Genomic DNA, 15,669 nt, shown 5'->3' with positions numbered 1-15,669 from the left:
TAGTAAGAAAACACAAAGATCATTCTGAAGAACAGCTCTATTCTCCTTATTCCAACTGAGGTGAATAGTGAACACAAGAAAACTTTGAACATTACATGTTGAATGATAAATTTATACTTTTTTTTTATTAAATTCTTTCACATCACTTTGATTCCACTATTTTTCCATTTGCAATGTCCAGACATTTTTTTTTTATTTTTTTTTTTTATGTCTTCTTAGCTAGACAATATCTACATGCTTTTTGTTCTTTCTTTGCAGTTTACCATCCAGCCATCACTGATCTCCTCTTCATCCCATGTTCCTACAAAATTCTCTCATCTGCTCAGACAAAATGCCACAGCAAGGGTAGCATCTGAGCCCTCCATCTCTTAGGTCTCCATTCTCCACCAGATCTAGCCCTTTCTGCTTCCCATCTATGTTATCCAGTTTTCTCTAACAAATAATCCACACTTATGTCTAGCAGCATTTACTTCCACGGTTGTCTCCTCAAACAGGTACCTTCCTCTTCATCTCAAGAGAAGAGGCTTAGAAACAGCTATCATGACCCCTAACATCTACTAAAACCACTCAAACCTCCAGCAAAGCCAGCAAAATCCAGGCTGGTATCAGTCAGGGAGCTGGCAGACTGAAACCAGTGCCAGCAGGCTGCCTTGATCCTTTCCTGTGTGCCTACACCAAATACCAGCTACTGCAAGAGTTTGGGTAGGGGCAGTTACTGTGTTTTGTGTTTGCATAGTATCTAGTACAAAGGGATCCTAATGTTGATGCACTGCAGAGATGTGAAAGCCTGTATCTCCCTCGTATTGATGCAGTTACTGTCTAGGGGAAATAGGGGAAAGACATAGAATGAAGAATGAAACTAGAATCAAGACAAGATTTATGACTGGAAAGTTACAAAAATACTTCCTCTAATACTGCTAGTAAAAGTTCTTGAGTATAACATCAAAAAAGAACCTTGAGAGAAAAAAGTTTATATCAAATTCTAGAAACAATGCAGCAGTTGAAAAATATTATCACTCAATTTAATGTGCTGGTCTTCTTCCTCAGCTATTTCTGCTTGAATGCTTTTAAAGATTACTTGAATAAGATCAAATTCTAGAATAATTTCAAACTATAAAAGCTACTGGAAGTTGAAATGAAATCTTACATCTTTGTCTTATGTCTGTCATTGCAGCTGAGTTTATTTTAATGACTACGTGTCCAGGCAATAGGTGAATGACATAGGGCTTGAAAAAAGAGACTGTGGCTTAGTGCCTTTTGTACATTGTAGACCTCCAGCATAAAATGTATTATCATAATGGTCATTCTGTAATTAAAGCACACCCTGAGGGGTGCTGTGGGTTTTTTTGTTGTTTCTTCCCCCCTCCCACCCTCATGTTCCACAAATGTGAGATTTTTGATATCTCCAAATAGTTTTCAACTTTGCATGTTTCTGAACTCATTTTAATATAGATGATGTAGCTACACTCAAGATGGATCTGAAATTCTCAGAACATCTTCTGTGAAACTGCACTAAGGTTTAATACTACAAACAAGTCTTCTCCAGCGTATGATGAATAATTATAGTATTTTTCAGACTATAAACTCTTCAAAAAGGGGATCCTTAGACTACTGAGAAGTATATATTTGAAAATATTTCCTTTTAAATTTAATACACGATACTCAATAGTAGACTCATTTACATGAGTCCAATTTAATAAGCAAGTGGCTGTAGCAAAACCTTGAATATTTGTTACTTAAGCTTTGCATTTTCAAAACATGCCAAATGCCAAGAACTGGAAGGCTTTGAGAATCCCATCATCTGATTCACAGCACTTGAAGTACAGGGGAAAATTGATTACATTGCAGGCCAAGGATGTAACAAAATTCAGAGCTATTGAAAAATAAGTTTTTTGAAGGTTTCATCAGGCTTGATGCTTAGCACCAAAAACGGTCTCACTATTACCTAGACCTGCTTTTCTGAGTATTTAAGTAGGATTTATTTATTTAAAACAGGAAATGAAACATAAGCTCCATTATGGCAGAAGAGCTATGAACGCAGATTTATTATTTGAGTTTTCAGAGAAGGATCTTATAAACACCTACAGCACTGAAAAATAGCCTATAAATCATTTTCTGTTTGTTTTGGTCTTTCTGAATAATCTCACAAAAACAGCATGAAGGAAAATACCACAGAGCTACTTATTTGTAATATTAAAATTATCGAAAGTATAAGATCCACAGAATTATTTTTCAGTTTAATATTCTGAATAATCTTTTTTCATTCAGAACAAAAACTTGTAGCACAACATACTTCATCTCAAAAACCAAAATTATAAGTATAATAACACTGCCAGACCTCTACAGCAGAGCTAGGTATTTTTCCTCGGGAAACATAAAGAACAACTATCAGCTGATCTATTGAGTATATTCTTAGCTATCACTCTAAATCTTTCCTTTCTTTGTTTTCTAGACAAATCATCAGTGATCTACAGACAAGCAAATGGAGTGAGCTGAGGGCAATTTAACTACCGCCTTCTGTGTCAGTGCCCCAGAAGTCAATGAGGCATACTATCGGGTCTCCAAGGTACATCCCAGAGATTATTTAGTCGCGCTGTACAATTAGCAAATGATTAGAACAAGCTGTTTTCTTCAATTATATTAAGATACTTGCAGCAGTGAGAGCTATTACACTTTATGTAGACGATACCTTTCAGAATGATGCGTACTAGCACTTTATAATGCTAGTCAACTCATCAATTAACCAGGTGGCACAGTGGTCTCAGGTACAAGGAAGAGACTATTATGAAACTCCACCCATCTCACTTCAGTTAATCCAATAACATTTGAGCTACAAAATTCACAGAAGTATCCGAACACTAGTTTTCATCATGGGCATTTTATGTATTTCAAGACACACCCGTAAGCCTTTTACAAAAGGAAATCAACAAAATAGTGCAAAGTCTGCATTAATCAAATGATTTCAAGTGTTTAAACTTAAAATGATGCCTTCTAGTAGGCCATGTGAAAATCTCAATTATAGAAATCATTTTTCCAGGTTTTACGTGCTATTTTATGTTCCTAGCAGGATGTTTTTCATCTCATCAGGAGTTTCCAAGGCTGTTTAGTGTTTCTATATATGCAAAACACACTTAAGGGCCCCCAAAAGACTTGCTAATTAAAAAAGCCTAGTAAAGTGGTCAGACAGACTGGAACTTGAGTATTATAGGTAAGAGGGAAGAAATGAAGGCTTGGAAACTATAATTTTTCTTTCTGTGGTAGCAGCAGAAGCAGCTGTTATAGGCTGAGCAAATTAAAGATGTGGCTGACAAAGCCAACAGCCTGGAAACAAGACGTTGCAAAAACATAAGAGCAAGTCATATGCACCCCACTTTTAAAAAGCCAAAAGTGCTGACCACTTCTTTTTCTCCCTCCCTTCCTGTTATCCTCGTCAGTCACAAATATCCTCCAGTTGGTATCCTTCCAACCTTGCTCAACAGCTCTAATTTCCCACCCCCGTCTTGAGGAGTTAATAATTCCCGGGTCTTTCGACGTGTGCTCCATCATAGTGGGAGTTGTCAGCAAACAAGAAAGGACACTTCTAAAGGAAAAACAGGTGAAATAACAAGAGACACTGTTGTTCTGTGCATTTATTTTTGCATGAGTTGTTCACCAGAAATGAAAAGAATTCTTCTAGTACTTAACAGTATTTATCACTCTTAGAGGGCAGCTTCATCTGCTCAGTAAAATCAGTGTCTAGACATAGAAAGTTCTCAAATCCAAAGTCAGAAAAATTACTTCTGGTTTCTAGTCCAGTTACCCGCATTCTTTTTAAAAATCAGTTGAAACCGATTGTGCTATGAACTAATGTGGATCTATACTGTTTTCCAGCTTTGAAAAGTATTGAGGCTCAGTGAATTTTTGCAAATATATAGATATATTAAGACAAAAACAAAAAAAAACCCATAAAGTCCAGGGAACATAATCTTTCCTTATAGCTGGTTGGGCTGTAGACCTCCTGTTACAATAAACATTTTGCTTAGCTTTAAGGTCAGTGGTGTTGTGAACTGCAATTTACTCTCAATTCCTATTAGCATAAATCTGTGTACTATTTTAGAGCTCAGATTTTATATAATGAATGAATATCCTGTGATCTATTTCCTCTATGTCCGTTTGGACTCAAAGTAAACTCATCGATTCTGATTTGCAGCTGATGCATTTAAGTGCTGCCATTTCAACACTTCTCTAACAATGTACTTCATTTTGCTGAATTGAAACATTGCACTGGATTTGAGGCACACTAACAACTTATGCAAGCAAATTAGATGCCCTGTTTCTTATCAGAAATGAGACAAATTTAACCTTTAAAGGTGGCATGGGGCCTTTTTCTGATGTCTTCACATGAAAACAAATAGATTATCATTTAGCATTTCCATTCAAGTGAAAGAATGAGAGAACAGCAAAATAATTCTGAAGGTTAAACATCACATTTGGTACAGTTTTGTTTTTGTTCCCTCCCTGTTGCAAGAGTGGGTATCGGAGGAGGTGCTCTGCCTCTCCTCCCACACCGCTTCCCTGCTTCATAAGCAGAAACCAGCTGTTGGTTTTTTCAAGTCTAGCGGTTAGTTGACATTTACCATTAGTTGATGCTTTTCGTTCTATCGTAGCACGGAAGAGAGCTAAAAGTTTACTTTGAAGAGCGGAGATTAAATCTTTACTTTTCTAATGCTCCTGCAGTGGAGGGGCCTGCCACCAAGGTTTTGTTGCATAAGGAGGGACAAAAAGATAAAGTGCTGCACTGAAGCAGACAACTGAGCAGTTCTGGCTTTACTGTTGCTATTCTGTCCACTGGACAACACTTCATTGCAACTCCTGATCAGCAGTAATGATGTTATTTCCTTCTCAGCCCCAGTCACTGAAGGATGTAGTGTAGAACACTGATTACATTTTTGATTTGACAGACTTGGCAGTGTACTTAGCAAATGCCGTAAGAACCAAAAACTCCTGCATATATACCCATGATCCAGCAACTGATGTCAAAGGTGGCAGAAATGAAGAAGAGCTCTAAGACACATCACAGAAAACACTACATTTCTAGAGCAAGGAAAACATTAACTCAGCTAAAACCTGTGCTGAAAAGACATCACATCCTGCAAGCAACTGCACTGCAACCTGGTTGTCTAACTTAATTGTAAAATAGACACAGATACTGATCTAAGCTTTGCATTTCTGAAATTTATCGCAGAAACCCCCCCCCCACCATTATGAACTTTAATTACGCAAAGTTCACAAACCCAAGTGAAGATACAATACGGCGGTGTCACAACTGATATTTCAATAAAAGAACACACATCTTAAAATTATTTTCAAGCAAATAGGTATTTTGAATTCATACTGAAAATACAGAGTTGGCTCTTCTTAAAGGCAAATTCATACACAAAAGAACCAGGAAATCAGAAGTCATCTAAGGAAGAAAATTCCCCCAAAATCAGGAATTTGAAACAAGCGACCTGTAGCCATTAACAGTCTACTAAAACCTTCAGTAGGAAATTGACCTCAGAAGTTAGCCAGCGAGCAATACTGTGTTTATTTAATGGTCTTTTACAGAGCAGAAATCCAGAGTATGTAGCCTTTCATCTGGTGATATTTACTAAAGGAGCTTTAAAGAGGCAATGTTAACAGGACTGCTGTAGATACAAGAAGAAACTTGGAACGTGCAATTACTGGATGGCTCCGAACTTTATCTGATCTGCTTCAGAGCCACAGAAGAAAACCATCCCAGACAGCTCAGTACAGAGAGTGTCAGAAAATAATACGCTGTCTAGGTCAGGACATTTGAAAACGTACATGACTAAGTATGATTTCTACCCCTACATCAAAGGTCTCAGGATTGAAGATCACGTAGTCAGTTATAAAGTTCATACTGGCTCAACGTCTGCAGAACTCAGTAGCGCAGCTGTTCACTGCAAATGTTAAACAAACAAAACTAAAAATTATAGAAACAAGCCAAACTAAAATCAAGGACTTGAAATGAAGAATTTCACATAGGCAACTAGAAAAGAATGGGAAAACAACCTTTTCTCCAAGTCAGCAAGCTGAAAGCATTAAGAGAAAAGCAGTTTGCCTCAAACCACACACAAGAGGACTTGAACGTTACTTTTATTGTGTACTGCACTTATGAGGCACTAAATTTTTCTAAACAGTATCCAAATCACACTTTCAGCTCCAGCCAACAAACATCTGAATGCCACAGCAGCCTTTCAAGAGAAGGCTACAGCGCTGCAAAACTGAAATGTTTCAAAGAGATCAAATACCCTTTGGTGCTACATCCTTGTTCCCTCTGATTAAAAATGGAAAACATTTTCTGGAAAGTAGGTAGAACCTATTTTTAAAAATAAAGGAACTGAAGAAAAGAGAAGAAAAGCCCCAAACTTTAAATACTGTGGAAACCCACCTGGATGGACAGCTGTATCTGTTTCTTTTTTGCAATGTAGTAATTCAGAAATACACCAAAAATATTTTGGTATAAATACTGAGTCAAAAAACGTTAATTACTAAAAATGAAGTACATCTCAGGGGAACATGATCCAACCATCACCTCTGTTTCCTCAGTGATGCAAGCTTTAAAAAAAAAAAAAAATCAGACACCTGTGTTAAAGTACATCTTTAAAAAAAATCAATATCTTAGTATGCATACTAAATCTTTTGAAGGATTTTACTGACTGCATTTAGAATTTGTACATCAAAAGAGATGCTGTAATAGCCTACAATAAAACCAAGATTTTACAAGTTTTTGTATGAACTGAAGGGAGGGATTCAGACAGATTGATTTTTCTTCCATAAAGAGCCACTTTAGCTTTATTAACAGAATTCTCTCCTCTAGTTTGAGTGGGTTTTTTGTTGATTTTCTGTTTGTTTGTTTTTCAGCAGCACTCACATGAGAGAATTCTAGTTTTTACTACACAGAAATAGAGCAAAACATCAGGTACACGTACAGCTGCACAGACAGCCAAATGCTTCTGTGCAAAGCTCAGGGGATTAAATGCAAGAATTTTCCATTGCTCCAGCCACAACTAGCGTCTTTCTGTCCATACATGTACAGTTGTGACACTTAATTGCAAAGAATAATTGCTACATCTTTGCTACAGTCTACTTCTTTACTAGACTGCATAAACAAGGGATCTGTGTCTTACTGTATTTCAGAGAGAGAAAGAGAGAGAAGTTTCAGCAAGTTTTTATTGTGTGTTATAAAGAGAGGTATGTCCACATTATTTTTATTTGCCTTTGGGGAAGAAGTTCATGGCGAATGAAAGAGGAGGAAAATTCTTAGGCAGCAGTTGTTTTTCTTTTTTGCAGATAGATAGTAGTCTGATAGTTAAGACTTTCACAGAATATTGAAAACCCAGGTTTCCAGGCCTTTCTCCAAAACTAACAGGACTCAGACATTCCAGAGGCACACCAAAAACACCAGGCTATCAACCATTCTGGGACAGCAAGGGGTCTTTTTTCTTTTCTTCGTGCAAAAGGCTTTCCCAGAAAAATGTCCATTGAAAAATGTTACTTCAAGATATCTTAGGTTTTCCCCACAAGAGGAAAAACAGATTACATTTTCAACCAGTTAGTTGCAGTATTGTTTATGCCTGTAAACAAGAGAGAAAAATCTCTAGCTTAATGAAAAAAAAAAAACCCAAACATTCTCTCTACAAAGTTCTAGTAATACCTTTAATCATATAACAAGCTTAATGCATTACATTAATTTGTCCAATTAACACAGTTGGACTTTAAGATCAAACAGAGAAGACAGAAGACTGTGATCCAACAAAAGAGTGTTATAAAAATACTGCTTAAGACATGCCAAGTATTATTTTATGCTTGAACCCCAACAAAAGGCTTCCCCCGAGATGGTGCTTTGTCTTCCTTTTTGTTATTTTTAAGTGGTCACATCAGTTCTACTGCTTTATTAAATGCACTCGTTTCTTATTTCTGTGCATAATAGTTCTTAGGACACACTTTCTTGTGATGGTAATAGTTGAGAACAAACTATTTTACAGAAGATCACAAGCATCAGAAGATTGGTGTGTGGATGAAATACATGCTGGGCAGACCTATCATGGCAGTAGTATACAAAACACTGCAACATTTGGTATTCTTTCTGGTCTGAAGGGATCTCATGTCAGGTAGAGTAAATTAACTCACTTTCTTTGCTGTTGAATGACTTTTCCTAGCACCCTTCATTTCAATGCAGTTTATATTTTAAAGTTCTGGAGAGAGGGCTGCAGCTATTAAGGACCATGTAAAATGCAGCTGTTCACACACTATGGGACAAAGGCAACCACTTAGCGGGACCCCTATACCTTCCCTTTCCTCACATAACCAACTAAACTCCATTATAATTAGTGCAGTATGAAGAAACTAGAAGGCTAATTTAAAGCTATACAGTTGCAGTCTCATTTAGGAAATGCCTCCAGGCTTTCTCAAGCGTTTAGTAATACAACTAAAAGCTAATATTCAACTCTACATACTCAAAAGGCATAAAAAAAAATCCTTTTCTGTGCATTATTAAGCCCAGGTTATCTTCTCCAACAAAGTGCTTCTAGGAATTTGAGAATCATCTCCTTTTTTTCTATCCTGCAGGCTGAGCTGTATACTGTTGACAGTGACTACAAATGTATGTTGCAATAATACATCATCATTTGAAATCTAGGCCTTATTTCACTAGATCTCATTTATATAACTATGCACACACACACACATACATACATGAGTTTGAGAGTAGGTAGGTTATGAAGATTAGAAGAAATGGCCACAGGTAGTTTGGAAACAGAAAAATGGTCCCTTGATTCCCAAAGGGATTGAAGCCTAAAGCACATTTCCTGTAACTCACAGTGATTCCTGTACACTAGAAGATCATGCACAGCTGAGATGACATAGGGAGGAATTGATAACACTGAATGTCAAAAGCTGAGTTTGGAGAGAATAAGTATGCAGCTGTTTCATCCTCCTGCTTTTATTTAAGCTAGCAGGGCTAAAAACATTAGGGTTTTGTTTACACTGGGCAGTTCTGATTGAGGTAGATGGAAATGTCACTAGCCCAGCTCTTCTGAAGCTTTCTTTACTATATATTTTTAAAAACAACACAGATGAGTGTAAGTCCTATCATTTATCTTCAAAGATAAAGCAAAGAGTAAATCTAAGGCTGGTATCATCAGCATGCAACTCCAACCTTTAAATTAGGCCCTTCAGGTGCCAATGGAGCATGAACTGCAATGCAAGCTATACATTCAGTTCTCAGGTGATGAATTTATGCTAGGTTTCCTATGATCATTGTTTATATTGAATTCAAGTTTTATTAAGCTTTTACTGCCCTGTAAGAACAGCCCCCTGGAACAGCAGGAGAAACACCACAGCTAAACACCTAAAAATGCTTCCATAGGTGGTTTTTAATTCTCCTCCATATACACACTTGGCTATAGTTAAAGAAACAAATTTGGTGACTAGGTTTCGACCATTAGTTTTGTTACCTTTTATGTTCCTTTAGTACTAGATAATTCTTCCTTTATGTGGGATTCAAGATGTCATTATTATACCCTCAAGCTGAAGTGCCAAATGATTTCCTTGCTGTCCAACAGCTTACAGCACCACACCACACAGCAGAACAGGAATTTGTGGAATCCAGTTCATGATGGCAGCTGGGACTGCACTGCTACATCAAGAAGGGAACTGAGCTCTCCTCAGAGTTTTAATTGTTTAAAGAACATACTCAGTGCTTTTATCAGAAAAGTAACAGCTATGTTGATTTCCTGAAGAAACTGGAGTTCAAAACACTTATTAGAAAAAAGTTGTCTAAGTGTATCATATGCTTGCATGACATGAAGACAATTTGTACATTTATTCTGAATTTAAAACTCAGTTGAGCATGGAGAATGATTTCATTTCACAAGTTATTCAGAAGTTACCTCTTAAATTGGAAATTAGCGCTATACCTAAACCATTTATTTTATTTTTGACAAACCTTTTACTTAAGTAGAGATTTTTCATCAATTCATACTCTGATCTTAAAGTTTGCGAGAACTTTAGCCATCACTTTTCTTAAGTTGCCTTTTGCATGCATGTTATTCCTTAGAGGGGTTTTGCAGCAATAGTTGTAAGAAAATCTATTCACTTCCATTTGACTGAATTGTGTTGTATGACAGGGAAGTGACTACTTGCAACCTTGATCCACACAGCTAAATACAGCCAGACAAGATTAAGTTCTTACCATCATGGTTCTCATGCCCTCTTCTAGCTTTGTCCAAAACCCGTGCACACCATTAGACACATTTTTCTTTTCCATACAGTTAAGTCACAAGATTGTGGCTTACTAAAAAATTCATTATTATTCATCTCTGCTGATTCCTGTAGGACTATAGGCACCAGATTGTATAACTATCATTTTTTTCTGACCAGAGTGTGAGTACATCTTCCTAGCACTTCTAAATGCTCTCAACTAAATTGTTACTTAATTCTTCAGCTTTTTAGTTTCTTGTATTTACTATTCATTTTACAGAAACTGCTGGGTTTTTTTCCTGTTGATTATGCTGTTACAGTAGTTTTCAGAGTACAGTTGAGGAGTACATTCAATATTGCCTTAAAGGCTGTAAATTTTCCATTTAGAGTCTCTGAAGTAATATCAGTAATAGACAAAGCCATGGTTAAGAGTTCAGTACTTGTTTTATGAGCCTGATAACATAAATAACGTTGACAGAAATCAGTTCCTGTGCTGTTCAAAAGCTGAGTTTCACATCTGTTAACATGGGCAAAGATATGACCATTTCTGAAATACTTTAACATTTTCATTTCAAAGTTTGTTCACTTCCTAAAATCATCTGATAATTCTGCTCAGTCCAACTGATCGTCAGGAAGACCATTAAGATCAAATATACGGAGAAAGTTGATGCAAATATGCTGCAAATTTTTCTTCACCATTTACTCTAAGTTTTCCCCTCAGAACAAGTAGGAACTTTAATAGGTGAAGATCACATCCACGAAATAAAAACACCAGACTTTTCTCTCCATGTCTGCAACACCTCAGAAGTACAAGCACTTTGGTTTGTGAGAAGATGCTAGGATATTCCTAAACTTTCCAAGGCTCTTATTATTCTTACAGACACAGTATTTTGAAAGAGATTTCAGCAGAGATGCTAAATTTCTAGGTAAATCCTGGTTTTCTGTGGTGTTCAAAAATGAGGCAAAGTCCTAGCCTATCAACCAAACTGTTGTCAATATGGATGCTAAGAAACCACCATTTTTCAAAAATCACAAGCAGAACTCTAGTACTCAGTCACTTCCAGCAATATTTTCAGCATTTCACAAATACAAATTTGATGCTTTCAGCAGTTACATGAGCTCATTTCATCTTACACAGAAAGAAAGACAAAAAAAAAAGAAAAAGTTGACCCCAAATTCACACGCCTGGATTGCATTTCAGCATAAGTAACGTGATAAACTATGACCTGTATGCAGAGACACAAATCTAAAAGCAGAATTTGGAAAGTTCAGCACACAAAGTCATACCTCTCAATATTGGAAGTGCTAGATTTGTCAATAGTGGTACACACTAGGCTGTTTTAATGACTATTAATAGACAGTGACAAAAAGCAATCATGTTCATCAAAAACGATTTCATAAGTAATGATACCTGTGACATATTAAGGAAAAAAAAAATCTAAGGTAGGAACTAAAAGTTCAAGAAGACTTATTTTACTGTTATTTCTGTTGTGCTGTCAAGCAAAAAAATGGAACAAAAAAGAGACCTAAGTACATTGGCAGGATAATGAAGGACAAAACTAGCAATAAATATAAGAGGAATTTGCACTTCGGTTGAGGTAATCCCAGATATGCACACAGAGTGGGAGAACTCCTTGAGAGTAGCCATGCTGAGAAGGACCTTAACGGTTCTGGTTGATGAAAAACTTAACATGAACCAACAGTGGCACCTGCAGCCCAGAATACCAATGGGATCCTGGGTTCCATCAGAAGAGGGGTGACCAGCAGGGTAAGGGACATGATTGTCCCCCTCTATTCTGCCTTTGTGATGCCCCATATGGAATACTGCATCCAAGTCTGGGTCCTCAACACAGGAAAGATGTGGTGCTGTTGGAGAGGGCTACAGAAATGATCAGAGAGCTGAAGCACCTCCCCTATGAAGACAGGCTGAGAGAACCAGGCTTGTTCAGTCTGGAAAAGAAAAGGCTACAGAGAGACCTCATTGCTGCCTTCCAATATTTAAAGGGAGTTCATAAGTATGAGGGAAATCAACTCTTTGCAAGGGTAGATAGTGAGAGGACAAGGGGGAAAATGGTGTTCAACTGAAGGAGAGGAGATTTAGCTTAGATGTCAGGGGGAAGTTTTTCACTGAGAGAGTGGTAAGGTGCTGAAACAGGTTGCCCAGAGAGGTTGTAAATGCCCCATCCCTGGAGATATTTAAGGCCAGTTGGATGAGGTTCTGGGAACTTGATATAGTGCTTGATCTAGCAGCTGGTGGCCCTGCCTGTGGGGGGGAGGGGGAGGTACTTGACGATTCTCCCTTTCAACCCAAGACATTCTATGATTCTATTAAATAAAGAAAAACCATGTTTTCACAAAACCTGTAGGCCAAGATCCAAAACGCAGTTATTTTACTCTAGACACTTCTGAATAACAACAGTAAATAAAACAATGATCTTTACAGGAAAGAAGATGGAAGCCTTAGAGCATACTACAAGATTATACCAGTTTCATTTCCTATTAGATGTTTATAGAAAACTTCACCTTTATAGATTTTGAGCAACCTGTTCTAGAGGGAGACATCCCTGCATATAGCAGGGGGTTTGGAACTAGACTGATCTTAAAGGTCCCTTTCAACCCAGACCATTCTATGATTTATTACTTACAGGCATAATTCTAGTTACAGTTCTTGGACTTCCTGACAAAGACATTTCATTTAAAGTCACTAAACATTTCTTTGAAGAGTTCCCTCTGCCTTCTGCCAAAACTAAGAAGTACTGATTGCATTCATTCAGAGTGGTTTAAGTTAAAACTTTCTTCACTCCTATTCAGAAGGGAAAAATCACAAGACAGCTGCTTTCACTTGGCTACTGTACCTCTGTGTATTTTTTTGACTGTTGTCAGACTTCCTTCCAAAACCAAAGCAGTCAGATTTCTTTCTGCACATCCTATTAATGGATTTTGAAAGATACTGAGTAGCTATATAGATGTACAGGATCAGAAGAAAACCATTTTGATTATTGCAGATTTCTAATAGTTAGAAGAGGGGACCCCAGATGACAAATACAAGATGAAGACAAATTTCAATAAGTAATTTTTGCTAAATCCCAAGCTTCCTAAATCAATGCAATAGCCTTATCTTCTTCACTTTTATTTAATTCTGTATAAAATAGATCAATTTCTTTTTTTTTTTTTTTTTAGCAAAGAAATAGGCATTGAATTTTAGGTATGATTTTTTAAGTGAAAAGAAAAGGCACACATATGTGCATGTATTTACCACACTTGGAACTCGAAGCTTGTTTCAGAAAACAGTCTTTAAAAAAAAAACAAAATGAAAACAAACAAACAAACAAAAAAAATACATACCTATCTCTTTAGCATCTACCAAATATTACTACTTTTGATTTATTCACAGAACTAAGTGGATTTTAAATTTGTTAGTCCTGTGTGAATATTTTAAGAGTCCCCGCACTTAGTCTAAATTGGAAACAGCTAACATACCTTGTATAATACCAGACTTGTCTACAATGAACCAGTCTAAATGAGAAAATGCAATTTACAAAGGCTTCATTCTTTTGTTTGCATTCTAGCAGTATAATGAAATAATGTGTCCTGCTAGAAATTGTGGAGTACTTAAAACAAGTTCCACTTACAGAGCATTTCTTCTCTTCTGAAATACATACTTAAAAATGCTTCACAATTAACATATTGTATACATTTTGCAAGGTCCTCAAAGATCAAGAATTGTATCTGGAAAGACTGTGCAATCTGGCAAACAATTACAGCATACATTGCACTAAGGTGCATTAAATGTCTGGCTGCTGTGAGGGCACAGAAACGTGCTTACTCACAATTGAGTCCAATAACCAAAACAGAGTCAGTTATAATCTAAAATGGAAGTTAAAAAAGAAAAAAATAAAGGAGAGACGGGGAAGGACAACAAGTCTAAAAGGCTGCAACAGCAGAGTGGAAACAAATGGAATATTATAGCTGGGATGCAGTCACAGGACTCTGTGCAACTCTGTTACAGCTCAACACCAATAGCTTCTGGTGAAATTAGTTCTGTGTGCTACTTCAGTGAAAGCATAAAGAAGCACATTGAAAAGCCAACAGCACAAAGAAAACATAGTCATGACTATTCACAATAGAGAATTCTGTACTGGATGTGTGAACTGGACATGGGTTAGGCAAAATGTGAGCAGCCTCCCTTTGCCTGGGATTTTCATAGCAATACAAGCCAAGCAATCTAAACAGGAATGTCTGTCTGTTAAGAGGAAGGGAAGAAATAAAACTCCACAGCAACAAAAACACTGCTTTCCCCATGGAAAAATGTTAACCTAGGACAACATCTGGCACCACAAGTTCAAAGGGTTATTTTATCAGCATTCTAAGTACAGATCCAGAGATTTTACAGTATTCCTGTCTCCACGCTATTGCTTTCTGTGCCATTCATGGCATTTAAATTATAGACCCACTGCAGCCATGTAGTCAAAACAACACATCATCTGATGAGACACTATTATAATGTCAGCGTGTCTGTTTTAACTGTTCTTTCGTATACTGTACTTCTCATCAATCACTCTCTCTGCCAAAAAATGGATACAAGAGATGATTTTATCTTTAGGCTCCACTGAAATTTTGTACTCAGACAACTGCAATACTTTGTTCATCACATAATCTAGACTCCCATTTACACTCATGACATTTTTAGAGGTACAAATAATACCAGGCTAGATGAAAAAAACATTTGTGGAGAATTTAAACTGCATAGCTAGGGTATTTTTAGGGAGTCAGTTTAATTGAAGCACATTACACTAACTTATAAACTAAATGCCTGATCAAGTATTTTTAGAGTGTGGTTTCAATATATATTCCAGATCTACTGGAACACTTTTTTCTAGAGGCAAGTATTGGCCTGCACATGTGTAGTTAGTTGCTGCAACAAATAGTGTCATGCAAGAGCACTTTGAAAGCACCTTTAACACAAATATATTTCATTTCTAAACTGCTCTGTGACAGAATTTGAGCTTTACCTAAATGATCCTGAAAAGGTAAAATAGCTCATATGAAGTCATTAACAGAGCTACATACTGAATCCAACTTTGGCCCTATGTTTAAAGCTTTCTCTTCTCAAAAGCTAAAAGAAAGCAGTTTCAATGTCACAAAACATATACATACACTTGGGGGGGCCAGGGGTCTCCTGCTGGTAGCCTTCAAAACAGCCAGCTTCCATTCCATGGAAGAGATTTATGAATTTTCTAGATTTCATAATGTTTCCTATTTTCTGCCATTCCACATATGTGCTATTCATCAGCTCAAACATTCAAAACTCAAAGTTGTGTTTTGAAGTATTTACACTAAGAAATAAAAAAAAAAAGGTTGTTAAAAACAGCTGAACAATATTTTTATTAACATATTTCTAATGCCTTATGCAAATGATTTTTT

At 36.8% G+C, this 15,669-nt stretch overlaps 1 protein-coding gene and 1 long non-coding RNA gene across 24 annotated transcripts in view; one reads left to right on the top strand and one right to left on the bottom strand.

Annotated features, from left to right (window-relative positions):
• Window positions 1-15,669, bottom strand: part of LOC104912305 (uncharacterized) — a 263,480-nt gene that overhangs the window by 209,247 nt on the left and 38,564 nt on the right. The gene's annotated exons all lie outside the window — the stretch shown is intronic.
• The window catches only part of LOC104912309 (uncharacterized), a 63,562-nt gene that overhangs the window by 28,156 nt on the left and 19,737 nt on the right, over window positions 1-15,669 (top strand). For 3 of the 4 annotated variants that reach the window (XR_014885102.1, XR_014885104.1, XR_014885101.1), the window contains exons 2-3: window positions 2,453-2,566; window positions 3,435-3,595. This is a non-coding gene — a long non-coding RNA (uncharacterized LOC104912309). The remainder of the gene's footprint in view (window positions 1-2,452; window positions 2,567-3,434; window positions 3,596-15,669) is intronic. The other variant, XR_014885103.1, reaches the window with a different exon arrangement.

Source organism: Meleagris gallopavo, chromosome 10 (genome assembly GCF_905368555.1).
Source record: "Meleagris gallopavo chromosome 10, MGAL_WU_HG_1.1, whole genome shotgun sequence".
Taxonomy (NCBI): Eukaryota; Metazoa; Chordata; class Aves; order Galliformes; family Phasianidae; genus Meleagris; species Meleagris gallopavo.
Note: the sequence above shows the minus strand (reverse complement) of the source record. Positions and strands in the feature narration are given on the sequence as shown.